At 41.9% G+C, this 21,194-nt stretch overlaps 1 protein-coding gene across 7 annotated transcripts in view; it reads right to left on the bottom strand.

Moving 5' to 3' along the window:
* Nucleotides 1-11,044: 11,044 nt before the first annotated feature.
* The window catches only part of FHIT (fragile histidine triad diadenosine triphosphatase), a 1,035,018-nt gene continuing 1,024,868 nt past the window's right edge, over nt 11,045-21,194 (bottom strand). For all 7 annotated transcript variants that reach the window (XM_042455374.1, XM_042455375.1, XM_042455378.1 and 4 more), the window contains one exon: nt 11,045-11,332. The gene's annotated coding sequence lies outside the window, so the exon portion shown is untranslated. The remainder of the gene's footprint in view (nt 11,333-21,194) is intronic.

Consider the following 21,194-nt stretch of genomic DNA (forward strand, 5'->3'; position numbering starts at 1 on the left):
TTGCCCCTCGCACATGATGAGGGTATCCTCGCTGTGCGGCGCCGAATAGACGGCGTGTGTAGCGATGATGTCACTGCTGCACAGCCTCCAGATGGAACTGTGCAGCAGCGATGTGCTTGTTCCACCACCAGATTTTGCGGTGGTGCAAAAAGAGCTGCTTTTGGTGGTCCTTTTTTGCGTTGCCGTGCCGTGCAATTTGGTTGCTGCAATGCGGCTCCACAGCAAAGAAAGGTGGCTCCCAGCCACCTCTTCCTGGTGCTCTGTACTGCACCAGTGATGGCTCGAGACACCCTTTTTTTATATTGAGAAAATATTCTTTGCATCCCTAATTTGGACTATTGTATGAGGAATACCACAAGCAAAGATTATGCAAACAGTTTTCCCTTTACCCACCAAGGCTTATGTTTCCAAGCCAGTCAGGAACAAGGCATGCTGGGTTACAATCCATTTCATTGCCTGACAGAGAAGTGGGGGTTGCAGGGGATTGATGAGAGAAATAGACATAAAGGAAAGGGAAAATAGGTTAGATAAAGTCAAGAAAGCCTTACTTTCACATACCCCCAATCCTGTATTCTGGTGTTTTGTTACTGAAAAAAAGACTCATTCTAAGGCTTGACAAAGATGGCAGAAGGGGGAGAAAGTACAGAAGAGCAGCACTGTTTTATGCTAAAAATGCTTAGAAGATTCAGATTTCTCTTTTGGTTAAAAAAAAAGGGGGGGGAGCAGTAGAAAAGCTCCTTTTAAATACAACATGGTTTTTCTTTCCTGCCTAGGTTCCTTCTCTCTCCCCCCTCTCCACTGAAACCTCAAATAGCCCTTGGCATTACAGTGTTGAATGAAAAGACACTTTAGAGCTAGTTCAAGCAGTTCATTTTCTGTCAATCAACTCGCAGGCTAAGAAATATCAAGGCAGTGACATGACAAGAGTTCCATTTCAATATCTTTACACTTGATAAGATAATCCTAGAGGAGCGACAGTGATCAAATATTTACATGCTGCACTCGGTAAAATGAAAAATCACAAAATTATATGGTAATAGCAGCAAAGTTATTACACCAAAGAAGGTGGGGGAAGGCACCAGAACCAAAATTAAAGCCAGCACACTCCTTTCCCTTGAGAGCGAGGCAGAATGAAAAGAGAACTGTCTGGTTTAAAAATGTCAACATCGGCTTTGCCACAGATTAGCTCGACCTTTCTCAGCATGTTCAATCATCTAAGGACTACTGAAACAGAGTCTTTGCAGCCTGATCCTATGAAGTAGGGCACAGGCAAAGTAATCCATAGCTTTGGTTGCAAAAGCCTCTCTGCAGGGGTAACCCAAGGTCACAACTGGATATGACCTTGCCCTAGAGCTCAGAAAAGTTGCTTTGTTGGACTACAACTCCCAGAATCACCCAGCCAATATAGTTGAGTTTAGGGAAAAGGATACCTTTTTGAAGCAGAGTCAAAGTAACAACCAGTCTTGGTGCTACACAACTAGGAGGATCACTTTGCTCCTAATATAGCACAACAGTTTCCTGCAAACAAGGACACTTATGTGACACTGGTGGCATAGAATGCCAATGTAGATGTAATGGCCTGAATCCTATTGCTAGCCCAAAATAGAGTAAACCCACTGAACCAAGAGCATGTATATATATAGTCCCAGCTGAGCCATGAAATCCACTGGATAACCCTTGGGAAGTCAGACTCTCTCAGCCTCAGGGGAAGGCAATGGCAAGCCCCCTCTGAACAAATCTTGCCAAGAAACCCACATGATAGATTTGCCTTAGGGTTGCTATAATACATGACTTGAAGACACATAACAACAAATACACACACACACACTCAGAGAGAGAGAGAGAGAGAGAGAGAGAGAGACTTGCCATTCAACAATGGATTCAGTGGCAGTAGCATCACTAGGGTTGGTGTCACCCCAGTATAGTAACTCATGCTATCGCCCTAGGCTATTTGGCAGGCGCGCGCGCACACACACACACACACACACACAGCCAGGCCAGTGGTCCTATAGGAGTAGATCAGGCTTCTGTGGAAGATAAGGGCTCCACTTTATTTGCTACCGACTAGTAGCCTGGGGTACCTGAAGGAACCATCCATGCCCAGGCCATTCCAGTCTACGTGCCTTGTTCACTACTCTCAAAGGAGTCCAAATGCTATTCGGTGAAGGGAGAGGTTTCCAGGTTTTCACTATGGCATGCTGACAGTGTCCAAGCCATCTTTCTTGCCACCTGCAGGCAGGTGTAATGGGTCCTATCCAGGACTCTCAGTCTTCAAGGACCCTGGTCTATTCATGGAGAGGCACAGCAATACACACTGGAAGGCAGTCCCTTCCCATAAGCATATTAATAGACACCCCACTCCAAGGTGTTACCCCGTGTGGTCTGCACCTGCCTTCTAAAAATGCTCTTATTCAGTAAGTTTTGTATAGTTGGGACTAACCAATAGGATTCAGGTCAATGTGTTTATTAAAGATGATTCTGCATGAGACAGTGATAAAACTAATGGGAACAAGAAATTATTGAAGCAAAAAGTATAGCCATGGACTGTATAACTTTTTCTTCCTCCACTGTTCCTCCAGGAGATGCCAGCAATAACCCTAGGTGAATCAATCAATCAGGGATTCATAAACAACTCCTTCTCAAACCTTAGAAATGATGTGAAGTTGAAGACTTTTGTGGCCAGCATCTGGCTACATGGCTATGTTTGAAGAATTTACACTTGATGTTTTGCCTGTGTCTATAGCTGGCATTTTCACAGAATGCTGGCATGGAAGTGAGTGGGGTATATATATACCTTGGTTGAGAGGAAGTGATTTACGTGTTAATCTGGGTGTTGGTCTGTTGTGGAATGGCAAGGCCTCAGGATGTCCATTTAATTAGTGATCCATTGTCTTCTGGGAAAACCCCTGACCCTGGGTGGTTTTCATTTGAACTTGCTGGGTCTTGATTTTGATGTTTTTCAGGACTGGTAGCCAACTTTCAGGGTTTCTTCTTTCTTGTTGAAGTTGTCTAGGTGTTTGTGAATTTCAATGGATTTCCAGTGCATTCTGACCTGACAGTTGTTGGCATGGTTCAGAATTTCAGTGTTTTCAAATAGCATTTCATGTCCAGGGTTGGTTTATGACATGTTCTGCTACTGCTGATTTTTCTGGCTGACGCAGTCTGCAGTGTCTCATGTTCCTTGATTTCTGTTTGGACGCTGCATTTGGTGGTTCCTATGTAGACCCATCCACAGCTGCATGGTATGCGGAAAACTCCTGTGGCTGTGAGGGTGTCTCTCTTGTCCTTTGCTGAGCATAGCATTTGCTGGATTTTCTTGACTGGTTTGTAGATCATCTGGAGGTTGTGTTTTCTCACTAGTTTCCCTATTCTGTCTGTGACTCCTTTGATTTATGATAAAAATACCTTCCCTTTGGGTGATTGTTTGTCTTCACTTCTATGGGTTTTCCTGGGTCTTGCAGCCCTTCTGATGTCTGAGCTGGATTACCATTAGCCTGTAGAGCCCAATCTAGGTGCTTCAATTCATGTTCCAGGAAGTGGGGTTCACAGATCCTTTTTGCCCAGTCTACCAGTGTTTTTTATTGTACTTCTTTTTTGTCCTGGGTGATGGTTGGAGTTCTTGTGTAAGTGCAGTGCGCCCGCGTCATACGCGGGTGGATTATATGCTGCTTTCAGCATACAAAGAAGTGGCACCGTGCACTGGAAGAAACAATGATGAATGCCCCTGTGGCGCACATGCACCACCACCACACCGCTGCGAGCATGAGCCCCATTACTTGTAATGGGGCTCAAGCATACACACTATTTCTTTTACGCAGGGGTGGGGGTCTGGAACAGATCCCCCACATAGAAGAAGGGTGCACTGTATATATATAAAATTTATTCGGTCATTGACCAGCAAGAGGTGCACTGTATCTGTCCATGGGTGTAGGTTTACTGTATACTGTGTGGCCCAAATGTTGATTAAGTTTGCGGATGTTCAAGAATGGCAATGTGCCATCCTTTTCTTTTTTCATTGTGAATTGGATGTTGGAGTGGTTGTTGTTCAGATGGTTCAAAAAAAAGTGAGATCTTCTTTTCTGTGGCTCTAAATGGTGAAAGTGTAATCCACATATTGGAACAATGTTGTGGGGTTTTTTTGGTACTGTTTCCAGGGCTTGCTTTTCAGTGATCAATGTAAAAGTTTGCTATCATGGGGCTCAAATGGCTCCCAGGGCTGCCCCATCCTCTGCTCATAGAATCCATTGTCCCACGGGAAGTAGCTGTGGTGGAGGCAATGTTTGAACAGGTCTATGATGTCTTCCAGAAAAAACTGTCGGATGAGCCATGGTGTCCATTAGGGGGACTTTGGTGAACAGGGAGACCATATCCAAACTGATGAGTAGGGAGTTTTTCACACTAGCGAGACCGGCTGGAAAAAAAAGGTGAAAGAGGAGTTAAATTAGAGAAAACCTAGAAATGGTAGAAGTTTATCACACGATGTCGCTGTTAATGTGAAGTAATGCAAAGTTAAACGGGAGGAATATGGCAGCTTTTTACTTTCATGAAATTCTGAAAATAAAAAGGTGGATTTTTTCCACTTTAATCTCGGTTTAATTCACATTATTTCACTTTAGCAGCAATTTGGTGTGATAAACTCCCCGAATTTGTGGATTCTGTTAAATTTGAATTTAATTTAACTCTCGTTTAAATCCCATTTTCCTGTGGGATCTCAGCTAGTGTGATAAAGCTGTATGTCTCCAGGTTTGAGTTCGAGGCTGTTGATTTTTTATACGAAGTGAGCTGAGTCGTGATGTAATGGGGGGTTTGCCCATATAGGTTGGTAATTGTGTGGCCAGAAACTTGGCCTAGTCATATGTTGGAGATTCAGTGGTGCTCAGTATGGGCCAGAGTGAATCGAATCCTTGGCTGTTGAAGTCGAAGGCTTTCATGGCTGGCATCCATAGTTTTTTGCAGGTTTTTTGGGCTATGTGGCCATATTCTATAAGAGTTTTCCTGATGTTTTGACAGCATCTTTTGCCAGCCACAGATGCTGGTGAAACATCAGGAATAAACTCTGCTAGAACATGGCCACATAGCCCGAAAAACCCAGAAAAAAGTATGGATGCCAGCCATAAAAGCCTTCGACTTCACACGTGCAGTACTGTTTTTAAAGTTTCTATATAATCTTTTAATGAATTTTAATATTTAAATATTTAATGTTTTAATTTTAAAAATTGCTTTTTAAATCTTATAGTTTTATGTCTGTTTATACTTTGTATTGTTTTTAGTTTGTATTGTTTTAAATATGTGGTTAGCCACTTAAATCCCACTATTGGGGAAAAGGTGGGCTATAAATGGATAAAATCAAATGAATAAATAAATAAAAATCAGATGGATCTTTCATCCTCCTCGATGAGTCTTCCACGGTGGCCTTACAAGGTACCCAGGGTTTAATCTCAGATTGTACACTCTCTCCTTGATTTACTGTACAGTTTTACTGCTCCAATTGATGGCCTCGCTTTGCTTGTCCAGGGAAGGCAGCTCTAGAAACATAGAAGAAAGCACAAAAGTAACAATGACAGGCCTGTATTACTGCAGCAGGGTGCTATCATGGTGAGTTGAGAAGCTGCAAAAAGGGGTTATTTTCTAATTCATTTTAAATTACTCGCATTGTCCTTGATTAAGAGACATGGTCTTTCCCTCCCCTGTGCCTCCTTCTGTTTCTCTGCAGGAAGCCAGTTAACCACCCACTGCAGCTTCAAGGCATGCACACTTTGATGGATGGAGAATCTGGAGCCGGCCATATTGGAGGCTTCTCATCTTTTATGGGATCCTGCAAATCTGCCAAACAGTGTCTGTCCACACGCCCCAGCCCAATCTTTCTCTTTCCAATGAGGCCAATCAGATAATGCAAAGCTTGTTTCCAAATTAAGGTCAAACCAGAAAAGTGACGACTAAGTTCACAAGAGTCCTACTCTGAATAGAGATGGTCAGACTTGGGTGCTCAAAACTCACTGACTTCCTTCCTTGCTCATCTTTTGCCCTTGTGTGTGACTTTGGGGAAGTCTTCAGCTTGGATTTCTTCTGACAAACAGGCTTACATTATAAACAGCAATCCAATGTTTCCAAAGGAAAAGCATTCTCACATCTCCAATGTTCTTTAAAAGAAAGAAGAAAGAAAGAAGGACATGCTCTTTCTGTTAAGATTCAGACTGGTGTTTAAACACCAGATGCTATGTTGTTCACAGCACCCATGCCAAACTTCCTTTGAAAATCAGAGGGCTCTGTGGAAGACCTGAGGTATGGTGAGAAGGATAGCAAGTAGAAGGACTAGGGAACTATTAAACATTAGACAGAGGTAAGTGGAGAAGAGAATCAAGGATACTGTGGACAGGCAAAACAACAAACAAATGATCCGAGAACAGATAAAGTTTTGGAAGCAAACATGGTACAGACCATCCCTTTTCACGGGGGATTGGGGCCAGGGCAGCCTCACCGACAGCCCTGCGCCCAATCCACATTTTTTCCAGGCCAAAGAAAAGCGGCAAAATGTCGCTTCTCTTTGGCCTGGAAAAGGGGTGTCCTTGGGGCTTCATGCCCCCAGACACCCCCGGCACAAGAGGAGAAAGGGGTGGCTGCTTGCAGCCCCTTTCTCCTCTGCATTGCTGGCGTGGCTGTTGGTTGCAGCACCAATTATGTGCGGGCCCAAAAGGAGCTCTGTTTCAGAGCTCCTTTCCATGCCTCCACCAGGCTGCCGTAACTGGCCTAGTACAGTGTGGAGATGTCATGCCCGTGCCACACCATTGGGACACAGTGCATGTGTGACATCATCATTACGTGCGCCACTTGAACAGCACCAGTAATGATGGGGCCCTCCACACGAATTAGGGTTAGGGAGCATGCAGTTGGTGCATGGTCCCTAACCCTAGTATCTGAGGGAGTAGGCTGCATTTCAGCAGTCTGTACCACACCTAAGACAACTAAACGGAAGCTGTCATACTTGGACACTTATAAGAAGATATGATCACAAGAAAAGACAATAGCTAAGAAAGGTGGACATCCAAATGGTTTCAGTGGGCCTTTAGCGTCTTGTGTGAATTGTGATCTCTCTTGGGTGTTTATCACACTATACTCTTATAGTGCTACTATTCCACTTTGACTGCTCTAGCTGCCTCCTGTTGCATTCTGGGATTTGCAGTTTTAAGGAGGGTATTAGAATTCTCTAGGCAGCCTGAGAATTCTAAATACCCCTCCTTAAAACTGCCAATACCAGAATGCAACAGGAGGCAGCTAGAGCAGTCAAAATGGAATAGTAGCACAAAGAGATAGTGTGATAAACATCTGGGGAGACAATTATGATCTTTGGGAAATGGGAAATAGGAGTACAAACCAACTGTCTCAGGTACTACCATTATTTATTATCACCTGCGAAATATAAAGGAACCATTGTTGACTTTTAAATGAAGGACATGCATCTTAACTAAACCATTGTCCTTTCATTACTGTTATAAACCTATAGCTCAATTTAGAATTTAGGTTCAGAAAGGAGAAGACCCTGCAGGCCCTGAACAGAATGGTTGAGGACAGGGATGCTTGGAGGTGATCATTCATGGGGTTGCAATCAGACAAAGTCAACTCAAAGGAAGTTAACAAAGCTTGCACAAATGGAAACAAGGCCAGAAAAATGACTGTTTGGGCAGATACTGCTGGAGCAAGTTGTAGCACAGTCCAGTCACCTGGTATGGCATGTTTTTGAACCACTAACCACCACCAATGTAAAAATAGAAGAAATTGCAGATGATATGAGAAAGTCCTGGGTGTCAGTGCTGCAACAGCCTAATTTCACAGTATTTTTGTTCCCTGTGGCTTATCTCCTGTTCTTTTTCTTTGATTTGTCAGCTTGTGAGTCCAGGCTGAAAGGGAGTGCCTCTAGCTATGCTGCTCTCTGTCATGTTTATTAGCTATATCAGAGACACTCTGCCAGCTCGTTTCTCTTAGAGAGAGACCCTGTGACAAAGTTCAAGGTCCCCTGCCTACAGTTCCATGCTCAGTACAAAGTTACTCAGTGCAAGGTAGGATCCATGTGGCTTCCATCTTTGTTGAAGCAGAAGTCATCAGCTTTCACAATTCCTGCAGTGCACGAGTGGGTTTCCTTCAACAGAAAATCTCTCTTCAATCTATCATAGTCCAGCTATTCAGTATAAATATATATATTTTTAAAAGAGCCACAATATGTGCTTCTTTTGCTATGGGCTTTTAAAGCTTTTAGTCTCCCAATGTACCTGTTCTGTCTTTGCTGCCCTCTATCTTTACTGTATCTCCCACTTGTGTGTGCGTGTTTTTACCAGTAAATAAAAAAATTGCAGATACAATCAGGATGTCTTTGTTGTAGTAGTTTACTTCAGATTCAAGATGAAAAAGGGGAGGGAAGTGGGGGGAGGATTAGTCACATTGCAAAATTTGAAGATTTGCTGGAAAATGCCATCTGTCATGTCATATCAAGTCTTATCTTTGATACCCACTGTGGCTTTTTTCCTTTTTGTGTAAAAAATAATAAGATAACTATAATAATTTCACTACCAAGTAACTTTTTCTGTGTGATCATGTCTACTTAACTGTTTTAATGAAAGTAGACCTGCGCCAAACATAATTTCATTTTGATTTTCAAACAAACAGTAGCATTTGGATAGTAGCATGTGCCTGGGAAATATGCTCCCAAACTGCCATTTTGAGAATATTGATTGTTTCCCAATTCCTAGAATTTCTTAGGCTCATTGTTTTCCATTTCTTTTTGATCTGTTAGCACCATTTGCTTTATCCCCATTGTCACTCTTGGTTTTTAGATTTCTGAATGGTCTGTTTATGTTTCAAGTGGGACAAATGCATATGGAATTGTGTATTCTTTTGTATATACAGAACTATACATGGGCCACAATTTCCATTTTCAGTTTCTTCTTCTGTTTATTCATGTACTCTCTCCCCATCTTCCTGACACATGTCTATTGCTAAAACACCATTAAAAAATCTGTGTGTGACAGTATAGTAAGATTCTTTTTATGTAGCGCTTTATTTTATCTGTGCAGAACAGCAGCAAGGTTTTATGACATGTGTTGATGTGTGTCTTCATGTGCTTTCCAACTCATGGTGACCCTAAGGCAAACCTATCATGGGTATTTCTCGGCAAGATATGTTCAGAGGAGGTTTGCCTTTGCTTTCTGCTGAATCTGAGAGTGTACGACTTGTCCAAAGTCACTCAGTAGATGGCCATGGCTGAGTGGGGATTTGAATACTGCTCTCCAGAGTCCTAGTGCAACGCTTGACTTTTTTGTTGCTGACACACTGGCTTTTTTTGTGACTTATGCATTAAGGGGAAAATCAGTCAGTTGGTTGGTTACCACAGGAACAGATTACCATACCAGTGGTGTCACTAGAGAGGTGCAGTGGGGCGGCTTGCACCAGGTGATACCCCAGAAGAGGGATCACACCTGATGAAGCCTTCCTCCCACTGGGAGGGGAGAGTTGAGGGCTCCCAACTTTACTTCCCCATGGCAGCAGCAGTTTTTCAAGAGGAGCCACCGCTAGTGTGTTGAAGAACATGGCCAAGGGCACCTGGCCCTGCTTCCCTGAAGTGGGGGCGGTGGTCTCGTCATGAGGAGGCCACTGCCACTGCAGGGAAGAAAAAGGGGTGAGACAGATCTTTTCTCCATGCCCCCCAGCAGACCCCCCTGCACTGGGTGACACTGGTGCTGGGAATGCCACTGTACCATATTATAATAACAAATCCATTCATTTTATCCAAAGTTTAAAGAGTTGGGCTAAGATGGCTATGGTGCAAGAAGAAGCTGATATGAAGTGGATTTCTGGCTGTTTGCATGAATTTACACAATGATTTGGTATGTACCTTTGCAGATGGTGAGGCAAAGGGATGAGTCTCCCAGAACTCCTGACTATTGGCTAAGCCAGCCGGTGCTTCTGGGAGCTGAAGTCCAAAACTCCTGAAGGACCAAAGCTTGGAAACCACTGCTCTAAAATATGCATACATTTCCTTGTGGATTCTAGAAGATGACATAGATTTCTGCACACCTGTAAGAATATAGGAAGTGCCCTTGCACTGGGTCACATTATTGGTTCATCAAACTGAGTCCATCCAGGGTTTCAAACAGGAATTTCCCCAGCCCTGGAGAGTCTGGAACTTTCCTCATGCAAAGCATGGGCTCCCCCACTGTGCATAGCCTTCCTCTCAATGTACCCATCTGAAAAATCATATTGAACCTAGGTTCACTGAAAAGTCTTCCTTTTACATGTTCTGTCAGACTGGACCAGGCCCTTGGTGTCCATTGAGGCTTGGTTCCAGGGTCCCTCATGGAAACCAAAATCCATGGATGCTCAAGTCTCATTATATACAGTGGCATTGTAAAATGGTATCCCTTTTATAAAATGGCAAAATCAAGGTGTGCATATGTATGAATATTTTTGTATCATCTTCGGTTGAATCAGTGGATGCAGAATCCATTGGCCAACTGTGCATAGGGCCTGTGAGAGCTGGCTGGTAATGTAGCCAGTAAGGATTGTTATGTGCGCTGTGTTTTTATTGCCAACTAGCTGACAACCATGCCCCCCCCCATTAACAACAGGTGTGAACATTCTGAAAGCATGTGAGGATGTCCACAAAACTCCTGCAATGAGTTCATAGCATGATAACAATGGCAGCAACAAATGGCTGGAGTCTGAACTTTGAAACTTGATAATAGATGACTAACTGAAAATAAAATAGTGAATTAACTGTAAATAAAACACACACATACATACCACCCAGGTAATAAGCCTTAATGTCTTGGCTCAAACAGGTAGATTATTGGGGGGACGGATGACATATTTTTATTCCCTGAATCAAATGCAATGTTTTTAAGACAAAAGATCTAGACTATTTGGAAAAATAACACTGAAAGCAGTGCTATGGTAAAATGTGAAATTCATATTTTAAAAGCAAAAACAAAATACCAATTAGTGTGATGCAGAAAATACTGTTCATAATATATCCAAAATACCAGAGAAGCAGTTATTTTAAGGCTTTATTTCATGGTAGGCAAAGGGATAATTTTAAAAGATTTACTCACAAAGAAATTTCAAGCAACTATTTAAAGACATTCTCTATGAAACCCAAGCTATCAAGCATCTTAACTAAAATAACGCTTAGGCAGGGCCAATAAAAAACCCTGTGGAAGAATCTAGTGTCTCAGTGGAATACGCTGACATCTTCTGTGCTTTAAATCACATTTCAGCGGTAAACAAAAGGGGCTTCTGTCTCCATTTTCTTGTGTTTCAGCATTCGTTGAAGGTACTTTGTTGCCTGAAAAATGATTAAATATAAAATCAGATGTTTGCTTAAATGCAGTAACATTTTGTGCCCTACACAAGGCAAAAATTATGAGATTAAGCAATCAGTGAACTGCTTATTAGCATTCTCCAACAAGAAATCTTGATTGCAATGGGGGAAATCACATATGCAGTGCAATTGAAAACTCATGCCATGTTCAGGCATTAGCTACAGAGATGGTAAGAGACAGTAGGGCTGGTCTGAAAACCCCAATTCTGGGATTGCAGATGCCATTGGCCCCACCTTTGACATACACACATTCACCATGATGAGTCAAAACCCACCAAGGGCTTTATCCAAAGACTTCACATTTTTCAGATAGCTAGCTGGCAACCCCGTATGGTTGAAAATACAATGGCCAGTATTCTCCATCAGATACATAGACGCGTTACAGACTGCCCAAAACGGGCGGTTTCGCGCTGCTGCCGGTTGCTGCGTCCGGGAACCGCAGCAGCCAAACTGCGCGGTTCCTGGGCGCAGCAACAAAGAAGCGCCAAAATGGCGCTTCTTCCTGGCCCCCGGAAGATGCGCCGCAAGGCACGAGGCGTTCACTCACGGCACCACTTCTGGTGCGCAATGTCCGCAAGCTGCATGTCCGAGACATCAAAATAGCCACGCCCATCTGTATGCGGTGCTGCCATTTTGATGTAGTCATTACGCGCGAGGGGCAAGGCACATCAAGAAGCGTCGCCCCTCGTGCGTAACGACGGCACCCCATAGGGCCCATCCGGAACGGGCCATAGTTAAGTATACTAAACTAAGGAGTTTTTTGCACAGCTAAAAAACCTGGGTTATCTTTCCTGGTTTGAATCCTCTTCCAGCATGCAGCCGGATATTATCACTCACATTTTGCTGCCGATGCCACCTCCTGCCTAAAACCCACCTAAGTCCCGGCTTCCAGCTGACTGATTTGCAAAGTCGGGAGCTTCCTGGCTTTGCAAATTGGTCAGCTGATCAGGGTTGGGAGCTGGGTTTTAGGCAGGAGGCAGCACTGGTGACAAAATGTGAGTGATAATACCCGGCTGCATCCCAGAAGAGTAATCAAACCATGAAAGGTAAGCCAGGTTTTTTAGCTGTGCAAAAAAGTTGAGTGTAACCTCTTCTGGCCCAACATTCCCAAACCTGATGGAAATGTCATTCACCCATGCTCCGATCTCTAGCAGAATGGTCCACCTTCTTCCCATGCTGCTGATGCCCAGTAAAGTAGGTGAGGGGGGAATTCTAATCGTAGTAATCGTTGTGAATAAGAAGCAACTGTGGGAAGATATGTGGATGAGTAAATCTAGTTAACTGTTCCATATATACAATCCCTACTTATAAAAATGCATGTTTTTGGATATATGTACATGAAAAAAAGTGTTGCTATGCTATGTCAACATACTAAAATCAAGTGTTTGTGTGGTGGGGTATCGTGGTTTTAGTGTGGTTTTAATGTCTGGGTCCCTTTGGTGAGAAAGGCAGGATAAAAATCAAATAAATAAATAAAATTAAAATCTCAGTTAATATAAAAATGAAAGAGAACAGATTTATCATAGAATCATAGAGCTGAAAGAAACCTCAAAGGGTACCAAGTCTAGCCCCTTGCCATGCAGATATTTATGAATGAACACATAAAAAACTGAGAGATTGGTCCAAGTAACCTTACTTTCCCATTACAGTGGTACCTCGGGATACGAAATACCCAGGTTACGAAATTTTCGGGATACGAAAAAATCCCATAGGGAATCATTGTTCCGGGTTACGAATGTTTTTTCGGGTTACGAAAAAACTTTTGGTGCTTTTTTCGGCTTTTTCGCACGGAATCGCGGCTTTTCCCCATTAGCGCCTATGGCAATTCGGCTTACGAAGGCTTTTCGGGTTACGAAAGCGGCCGCGGAACGAATTAATTTCGTAACCCGAGGCACCACTGTATGTGTATTCATGTGGCTTCCCTGAACAAGAAGATACATAGGGATCATGAATACAAAGTAGTCACAAATGTTTAACGCTTGGTTACACATTCATAACTATCCAACAGAATTCTGGCTATTTTCTGTAACATACACATTACAGATCTTCCCAATGAACTAAAGTGTGTTTGTATATGTGTGTTTCCAATTATATACTTTTTTAGCCATTGATATTTTAAAAATGCATCTGTGGTGAAATGCATAATTTCAGTAAGTATCTCAACTCGCCTCTAATTATTTCCCATTCCTATTTGTGAAAGAGCCTGAGGCAGAGGGAGCTGGGAGGTAAAGGGTGGAATCAGTCTGAGAAAGGGTTGCCAAGGGGGATCTCTGATGTTGTTGTGGCTAAAATGGAGTAGGATTTGTAACTGTCCTGCCTGCTGCAGGATAGTTTTGCTTCCAATATTAGTTGGTTTTATATATGGATTCATCCACACTGCACAATTAAAACATATTGATTCCAATTGAATTGCCATGATTTCAGGGATGGGCCAAAATGAAGGTATTGTCCCCTCCAAATATAAATTTTGCCCTCCATTAAACTTCCCTTCATTCTCCAAATTTTTAGCATTGCAGAATGAGAAAGCAAGTGTGGTGTGGTGGGTTGAGATGACGACCCTGAGACACCAGGGTTCAATTCCCTGTTGAGCCATGGACAGGAACTCGGTGACCTTAGGCAAGAATCCCAAGACACATTCTCTCAGCCTCAGAGGAAGACAAGGGCAAACCCCCTCTGAACAAATTCTGCCAAGAAAACTCTGTAATAGGGTCACCTTAGGGTCACTGTAAGTCAGAAATGACTTGAAGGCACATAACAAGAGTGAGACAATGAAAATTATCCATATCTAGATCTCTTCTAAAAACTGGAAGAAAAAGAAGCTGGGATAGTCTGACTCAAGGTAGAAGATGTACATCTTTGCACCTGTATATAAACTCCCTGATACAAGTACAGGGCTGCAGCAAAGCAAAGAAATGAAAGTGCAACTATCCCAATGGGGTTGTGGCCATGTAATGGGATGGCATCTGGGCAGACATGGGGAGTACATAGAGGCTGCCAGCCATGTGTTTGTGTGATGGTGTCCTTGCATGTTAGAGAAGCAAGGAAAAAAATTACCCAGTAGCATGGCTTGATGTTGTGCCATGCATATTCAGCCTGCTTTGGGAGTGAGCTGTGTGGGCAGTGGGGTTTTGACCCACTTTGGGAAAAAGCAGGATCGTGCCACTTTTTCCTGCCCATCTGTTCTGGGCCCAAGTCTTCACCAAAACAAACCCCAAACCCCAATCATTTACTATTACCATAGACTTCTCAGCACTTAAGGAAACAGAAAGGGCTTAACAACAGATATGCAATGTCACAGATGCAATAAAACAGGCCCACTTTGGCTTTTTCTATTTGAAAGCATCCATCGGAGCAAACTGAATGCTCTTGTATAATACTACTCCACATTTTGTGGGCTACATTTGAAGGGGGAAGATGGGATTTGATTCAGAATCAACGTGGCATAACTCTAAGCACTGCAGATATTAATGCACCAAAATTCTTTAGGGAATAACATTCCCATAAGCATAACCGGATTTATTATTATTAGCTGGGTAAAGTAATTGCATTTCTCTCTTAGCTGCTTACACTTTCTGTTTGAGATATGGATTTTCCACCCACTCATAAACGCCTTTCCTTCCGCCCACCTCTTCATTTTCAGTACCTTAGGTGCAGCGGTTTCAGATTTCTGCTAGCACTTGCAACAACTGTTGTTGTTGTGTATGTCTATAAACCTTCTGCTAATATTAGCTTCTCCTAGAATTCAGTTGAAATGAGAAAAAATAGATTACTTTCTATTTGCTTGTTTCTTACCACTCCAAGCAAACTAATTCAAGAGATGAAAATGTCCCCTGAAATGTGATGCAGAAAGCTTTGCTGTTTTTCTTTACAGCTTTTCAAACTATTTAAAAGCAAGTCAGCCTTTAAAACATTTACAGGAGGAAAATGCTTTGTCTTCATCCTGTTTTACATAGACACACATTTTGTGAGTGTGTGTGTGTGTTCTTAAAAGATATCTGAAGGTGACCTTTGGAAAACATATTTCTTCTGGAGTTATAAGACCATCCTCTCTCGTATTGCAATGAAAGAATAGCCTGGAAGAAAATCAGCTGCTGCTGCTACTTTGTAATTAATGGTTCTTACGGATGGCTGAGTGGATGATATAATTAATAGCACTTAAGGCTTGGAGTGTGTTGAAATCCACAGCTGATTACCAAAATGTGTATTTGTGCAAGGATTATATGCAAACAGTCACTGAGTGGAGTCATAGCCGGATCATCCAGATCGATCGCACTCAGTAACAGAGTGCCCCTTTGTGGCTTCAGTGCTGGATGGCAGAGCTCCCAGGATTCTCCATGGCAGCTTTTCCCAAATAGAAAATATATCACACCAACCGTTCCAGGTGTATGCGGATGCCATGCATGAAGGAAAATACTCAAGCAGATCTCCCAAGGAAGAGACATGTGGGAAAAATCCAGAAGGTGGAATTACAGATGTACATCTGTGCTGGGCAAGAGCATCTGTGCACATTTGCAGACATTTTGCAACATTTAGTCAAATAATTGAACCAAATGATTCAAAGCTTTTGGATTTTTCTTCTAAAATTTGATTAATCAGGGTGGCGGGTTGCGAGTGTGTGTGGCAAAGGAACTTTTCTAACAATTGCATAGCTCTCTTAAAGGACCTGAATAATTTTTGAAAAATTAGTCCCTGCTTTCTCTAAGACACCTCTTCTTCAGAATGCCTCCCCTAAAAAGGCTTCTGAAAATTCCTGTTTCAGCATTGTGTTCAGATGCCCATTGATAGTTTCCCTCTCATTTGAGTGTTGATACTTGAGTTTCTAAAACCAGGTCTAATGGTTTTAAGATACAGGAAGGTAGATTTTGATTGAATGTTAGAAAGAACCTCTTGATGGTTAGAACAGTTTGGTAATTTTTTTTACCTGTACACCGCTATGATCAACACAGAATAGTGGTTTATAAATAAAACTTATTATTATTATTATTATTATTATTATTATTATTAGAATGTATTACCTAGAAAGAGAGGCTGGACAGCTATTTGCTCTAGCTGGAGTGCTGTAGCTGTAGCACACCATGGGTGCATACCCCATTTATCCCAATGGGACACACCACACTTCCTCCCCACGCAGCTCTCAGAGTATCACCCAATGACAGAGAGTTCTCAGGAAGGCTCACACAATGAAACAAACACAAAACAACAATATGTACTGTATATACAATTTAGAAAATATAAAGAGGCCTTAAAATAAATAATAAAAAGCCACAATGTATGTATAACAATAGCAATAGCAAGTATAAACCTAAGCAGTTTATGGCGCAATACAGACCGCCAAAAAACAATAGCCTGCCGGTGCCTGTTTTTCCTCTGGAGGGAAGCCACAGCGACCAAACTGCGCAGCTTCCCTCTGGCAAAAAAAGAACCTGTTATGTAACAATGGTGGTGCCCATGTACACAGGGCACCGCCATTATTACACCACAGCCATGTACTAGGGTTGTGGGTCGTGCGGTCACTCCACCCCTGCACAACCCTAGTATGTGGCCAGGCGGGTGCAAAGTGTGCCTATAATGTGTAAGCTAATTGCCCCCAACAAGCTAGGTACACATTTTACCAACTTATGAAAAGATGGAAAGCTGAATGGACCTTAGAGCCCTCTTCTAAGGTCAAATGTATGATGCTGTGGCTGCAGTACCAGCATTTAACCACTGCACCACCAGGGCTCCTTAATAACGTATAATAATGGGGAGAAGAAAAATGTCTTTATCTCATATCAGGAAAGATAAGTGTGGGTGCCAGGCGACACTCTTAGAGTGAACATTCCTTAAATGGGATGCTACATATGCCAGGACATTTGGAAGAAGATGATGCTTAGTACTGGGACCCCTAAACATTTTGGGCTTAAAAGATCAGCACCATCATTTTGAACCTGAACTGGAAATGGCCCAATGAGCTGTACCTCAGTATCAGTTTCTTCTTTTTGAGAGAGATGGCTGTAGAAATTAGGCAGATGTCACTATCCCTCAGTTCCAATAGAAAAAAAATCTTACGGTATATTCATTGGGGGACATAGCCACATTAGCCTGGAATATCAGCATACAAAGGGGTTTGTAGCACCTTTGATGCTAACTGAGCAAAATACATTGTAGCATAAGCTTTTGTAGATTTCAGTCTACTTTCGCCAGTTTACCCATGAACCCGAGGAAGTAGTGGTATACAAAAGCTTATGCTGAGTCTTTCACTCAATCTCAAAGGTCCTACAAGATCCATCTGCATAAGGGTATATTCATGTTAGTTATAATTATTGTATTTTAACTATCTTTGAACTGATACATTTCTATATAGGTCATGTGGGGGGAAATCTTGCAGTGTATTATATGAGCCATTTTTAAATATATCAGATATTGACTTCTTGATAGCTATTTCCAGCCCCCACACTCTCTTTCTCCTTCATTCTACTTTGTACCATGGAGTTGAAATAGTGACTCCTTATTGCAGCCCCTTAAATGTTGTTGCACTACAATTCCAAGCATGTCTGATCATTTCTCTTATTGACTGGGGCTTCTGGAATTTGAGTCCAACACCACTGGGGTACCAAAGTGTGAAAACAGCTGATGTTAGAGCAGGATTTGACTACTACCCCATCCATCTTTAAATAATAACATCTGAAAGTGAGAACTAGATGCAATTTACATTCATTGGAACTATGGCTTATTGCCTCAGAAGCAAGAAATTACGGATGCTTGAGTGTGTGCAGCATTTTTAAAATGCGGGCAGCATCAGCGCTTCAAAAACATTTACTTTGCTAATGAGGCTTTTGATTCCCACAACACAAGAAATCTGCAGACATCTGAAAACCAGCCTGCAACTGTAAACCTAGGCTGTTAAGTGTTGCCTTCTAAATGACACCAATTTCTTTCATGTGAGTCTATCTTATTCATTAACTTGTACAACAGAAACATTGGCAATTTGGTTCCTTGTCCCTCAGTGCAGCAGCTTTTCCTTTGGTAAGATGGGAACTAGATGGAAGCTGGGGGATACCAATTTTCCAAATGCCTTAAGGTCCTAAACCTCAGTTCTACAGTAGCAGACAGGGATGTTAACCCTGACTTGATTTGTCCTCCTGTGGTAAATGGGAAAAGCTCAACTCAAAGCAAGCTGACAAAGCTTCTCCAACCATGTTATCCCAAGGCAACAAGATGTTTGGGTGGAGGTGGAAAAAATGTGTCCCCTTCATGAGCAGGTTTTGTCCACTGCAGTAATATGTGCAGTATTGCAAAATGCAAATTACAGTTGCTTTGTTCTGTGGATGATTAAAAGTAGTTTTACTTTTTTTTTTGGTATTATTTGTACCTTTGTGATCAGTAAGCCCATCTTGCTCTGTTTTGCTGTCTCTTACCCTAACTTTGTGTGTCCATTTAGTTTTAGAAATGGAAAGACACCGGTTTTGCACAGAGACAAAAAGGCTACCTATACTATATTGTGCAAATTGCAAAAATCAGTGTAGAAAAACTGACAAAAACAAGCTAACCTAAAAATAGTATCTTGATCTCATTTTTTAAAAAAATAAATAAAGAGAAAGATGGAGATGGGTAAAGGAAGATTTTATTTCTTAAGATGGGCCATTGTGAGGAACAAAAATCTTTTACATATCCTGGGAATTTCTCTGTGGACATTATGACACAAGGGATGAAAAGTGGAATTAGAGTAGGATAGCAGAATCTATGGCCATGCCTGACATAAAGACCAACTTACTAGACATACATCTGTCTAGTAGCTGATCTGTAATCCATCTGTCACTGGAGTACTCTTTATCACTGATAGCCAAACCTGTCAATACTTCCCAGTCCTACTGCTTTTCTACTATTGATTCATGTGTGATATAAATAGTCTTAATGCAATTATGATATGAAGGCAGTCACATGGTATGAGTAAGCATGTTCTGCTCCTTTCCTCCTTGCCTTCACTATTCCCAAACAAGCTAGTTTTTCTTTTTCTTTTTTCCCAATTTCTTTTCTTTTTTTCTCTTTATTTTGACTTAATGGATTTTTATGATCATGCAATTGCATTATAAATAAAAAGAAATAAAAAAAATGCAGATCAAAAGGCAAGTTGAGAAAGGCATAGAGCAGGGAAGCAGGGATTTGAAGGCCAACATGCAGAAGGCAGAGGATGGAACTGAAGTAGCACCATCACACATTTGAAGAGGTGTGGGATAATGACTGTTCCCAACCTGGGTATATTTGCATTTCCTATATTTGTTTCAAAGTTCTTCCTATATGAAATGGAAAGTATTTGCAATTTATTTATTTTTTAAATAATGAATGTGGCCACATCCACATTACACAGTTAAAACAGTTTGATCCCACTTTAAGTACCATGGGAGCAACTTAGAATTCATTCATTTGGGAGAATGCATTAAAAAATTCTAAAGCCTGACCATGCTTCTCCTCGTTCTCCTGATGTGAGATGTCTACACACTGATTTTCCTATTCCCTCCTCCCTTTTATTGGTTGTTATTCATGTGGATATCTTCATGTAATAACATCAGATGAGCCTTCTCCAGCCTGGAGCTCTCCAGCTATCTTGGTCTACAAATCTCATCAGCACCGGCCTCCATGGCCAAATAATAAATAAATAAATAAATAAATAATAAAACTTTTATTTGTATACCGCCTTTCCTCCAAATCAAAGCGGTTCACATATCATAGCTGTAACATATTACAATACAATACAGTCAAAGGCAATGCAAGTTATAGAAAGGAGCCAGCATGGGGAAGACCAATGGTGACTTCCCTATCAGTGTGATGATGAATGCACTCTGGAATTTAGTTGGAACTTCAACAGAAGTATACAAGCTGCATAACCCTATTCCCAAAATAGGTTCAGTGCCTTGGATTTGTTGTGCGCTTTCAAGTCATTTCTGGCTTATGCCAACCCTATGTTGAACCTATCTAGGGCTGAGAGTGGGTTTTCATGGCTGAGCAGCAAATTGAATCTTGGTCACCAAAGTCATAGTCCAATGCCCAAAGCACCACATCTATAAAATTCAGATTTAGCCCCCAAGTGAATTTACTCTCTTCCAACATGGGATGTAACAGCAGCCAGTGGAGAATATTGGTTTATAATCTGGGAGGATGAAAGAGGGACTGAGATACGATGTTGCTGGTTTTGGTGACCATCCTCATGTTTGCTGTAGTATTTGGTTCCAACCTAAGTACTGAAACTGTTACTTGCTGAGGATCTCAGGCCATCCCTAGAACTGAACTGTGCTTCTCCTGGGGTATTTTGACAATATACTAATATAAAACATATAATCAGTGTCGGCACAAATTACACATGCAGGGCTTGACAGCAGCACTGTTGGGAGAATTAAGTGCTTCTTTATTATATTCAAATGATTTCGCCCCCTCCCCTGTTGCTCATATTAATGGGAGAAAAAGGCAATCTGCAGTTCCTCAAGACCTCCTTGACCTGGATGGCTCTGCAAATGCTGATGCCTGAATGTGCTAATGGGAGGAGAAGAAAAACGGTGATGGAGATTTCTTTTTTGGGGGGAAAAAACCCAATGCTTTAATTACAATGTGATTTCTCATTTTGTGATCCCATTGTCCACAGTGAAAGCTTGTTAAATAAGTGGTGCAATTGGCTAGCTAATCCAGGGCTGTTGAGTTGACCCTGTAGGGCTGATAATTATGTGGGAAGATAACTTGCTCTAAGTCAGCTTTAGAGTTTCAGGGTGGGAATGCAGAAAATCAGCAATGAAAGCAAGGCCAGCAGATTACACTAAAATGAGAAAGAGAGAGAGAGAGAGAGAGAGAGAGAGAG

Source organism: Sceloporus undulatus, chromosome 2 (assembly GCF_019175285.1).
Source record: "Sceloporus undulatus isolate JIND9_A2432 ecotype Alabama chromosome 2, SceUnd_v1.1, whole genome shotgun sequence".
Taxonomy (NCBI): domain Eukaryota; kingdom Metazoa; phylum Chordata; class Lepidosauria; order Squamata; family Phrynosomatidae; genus Sceloporus; species Sceloporus undulatus.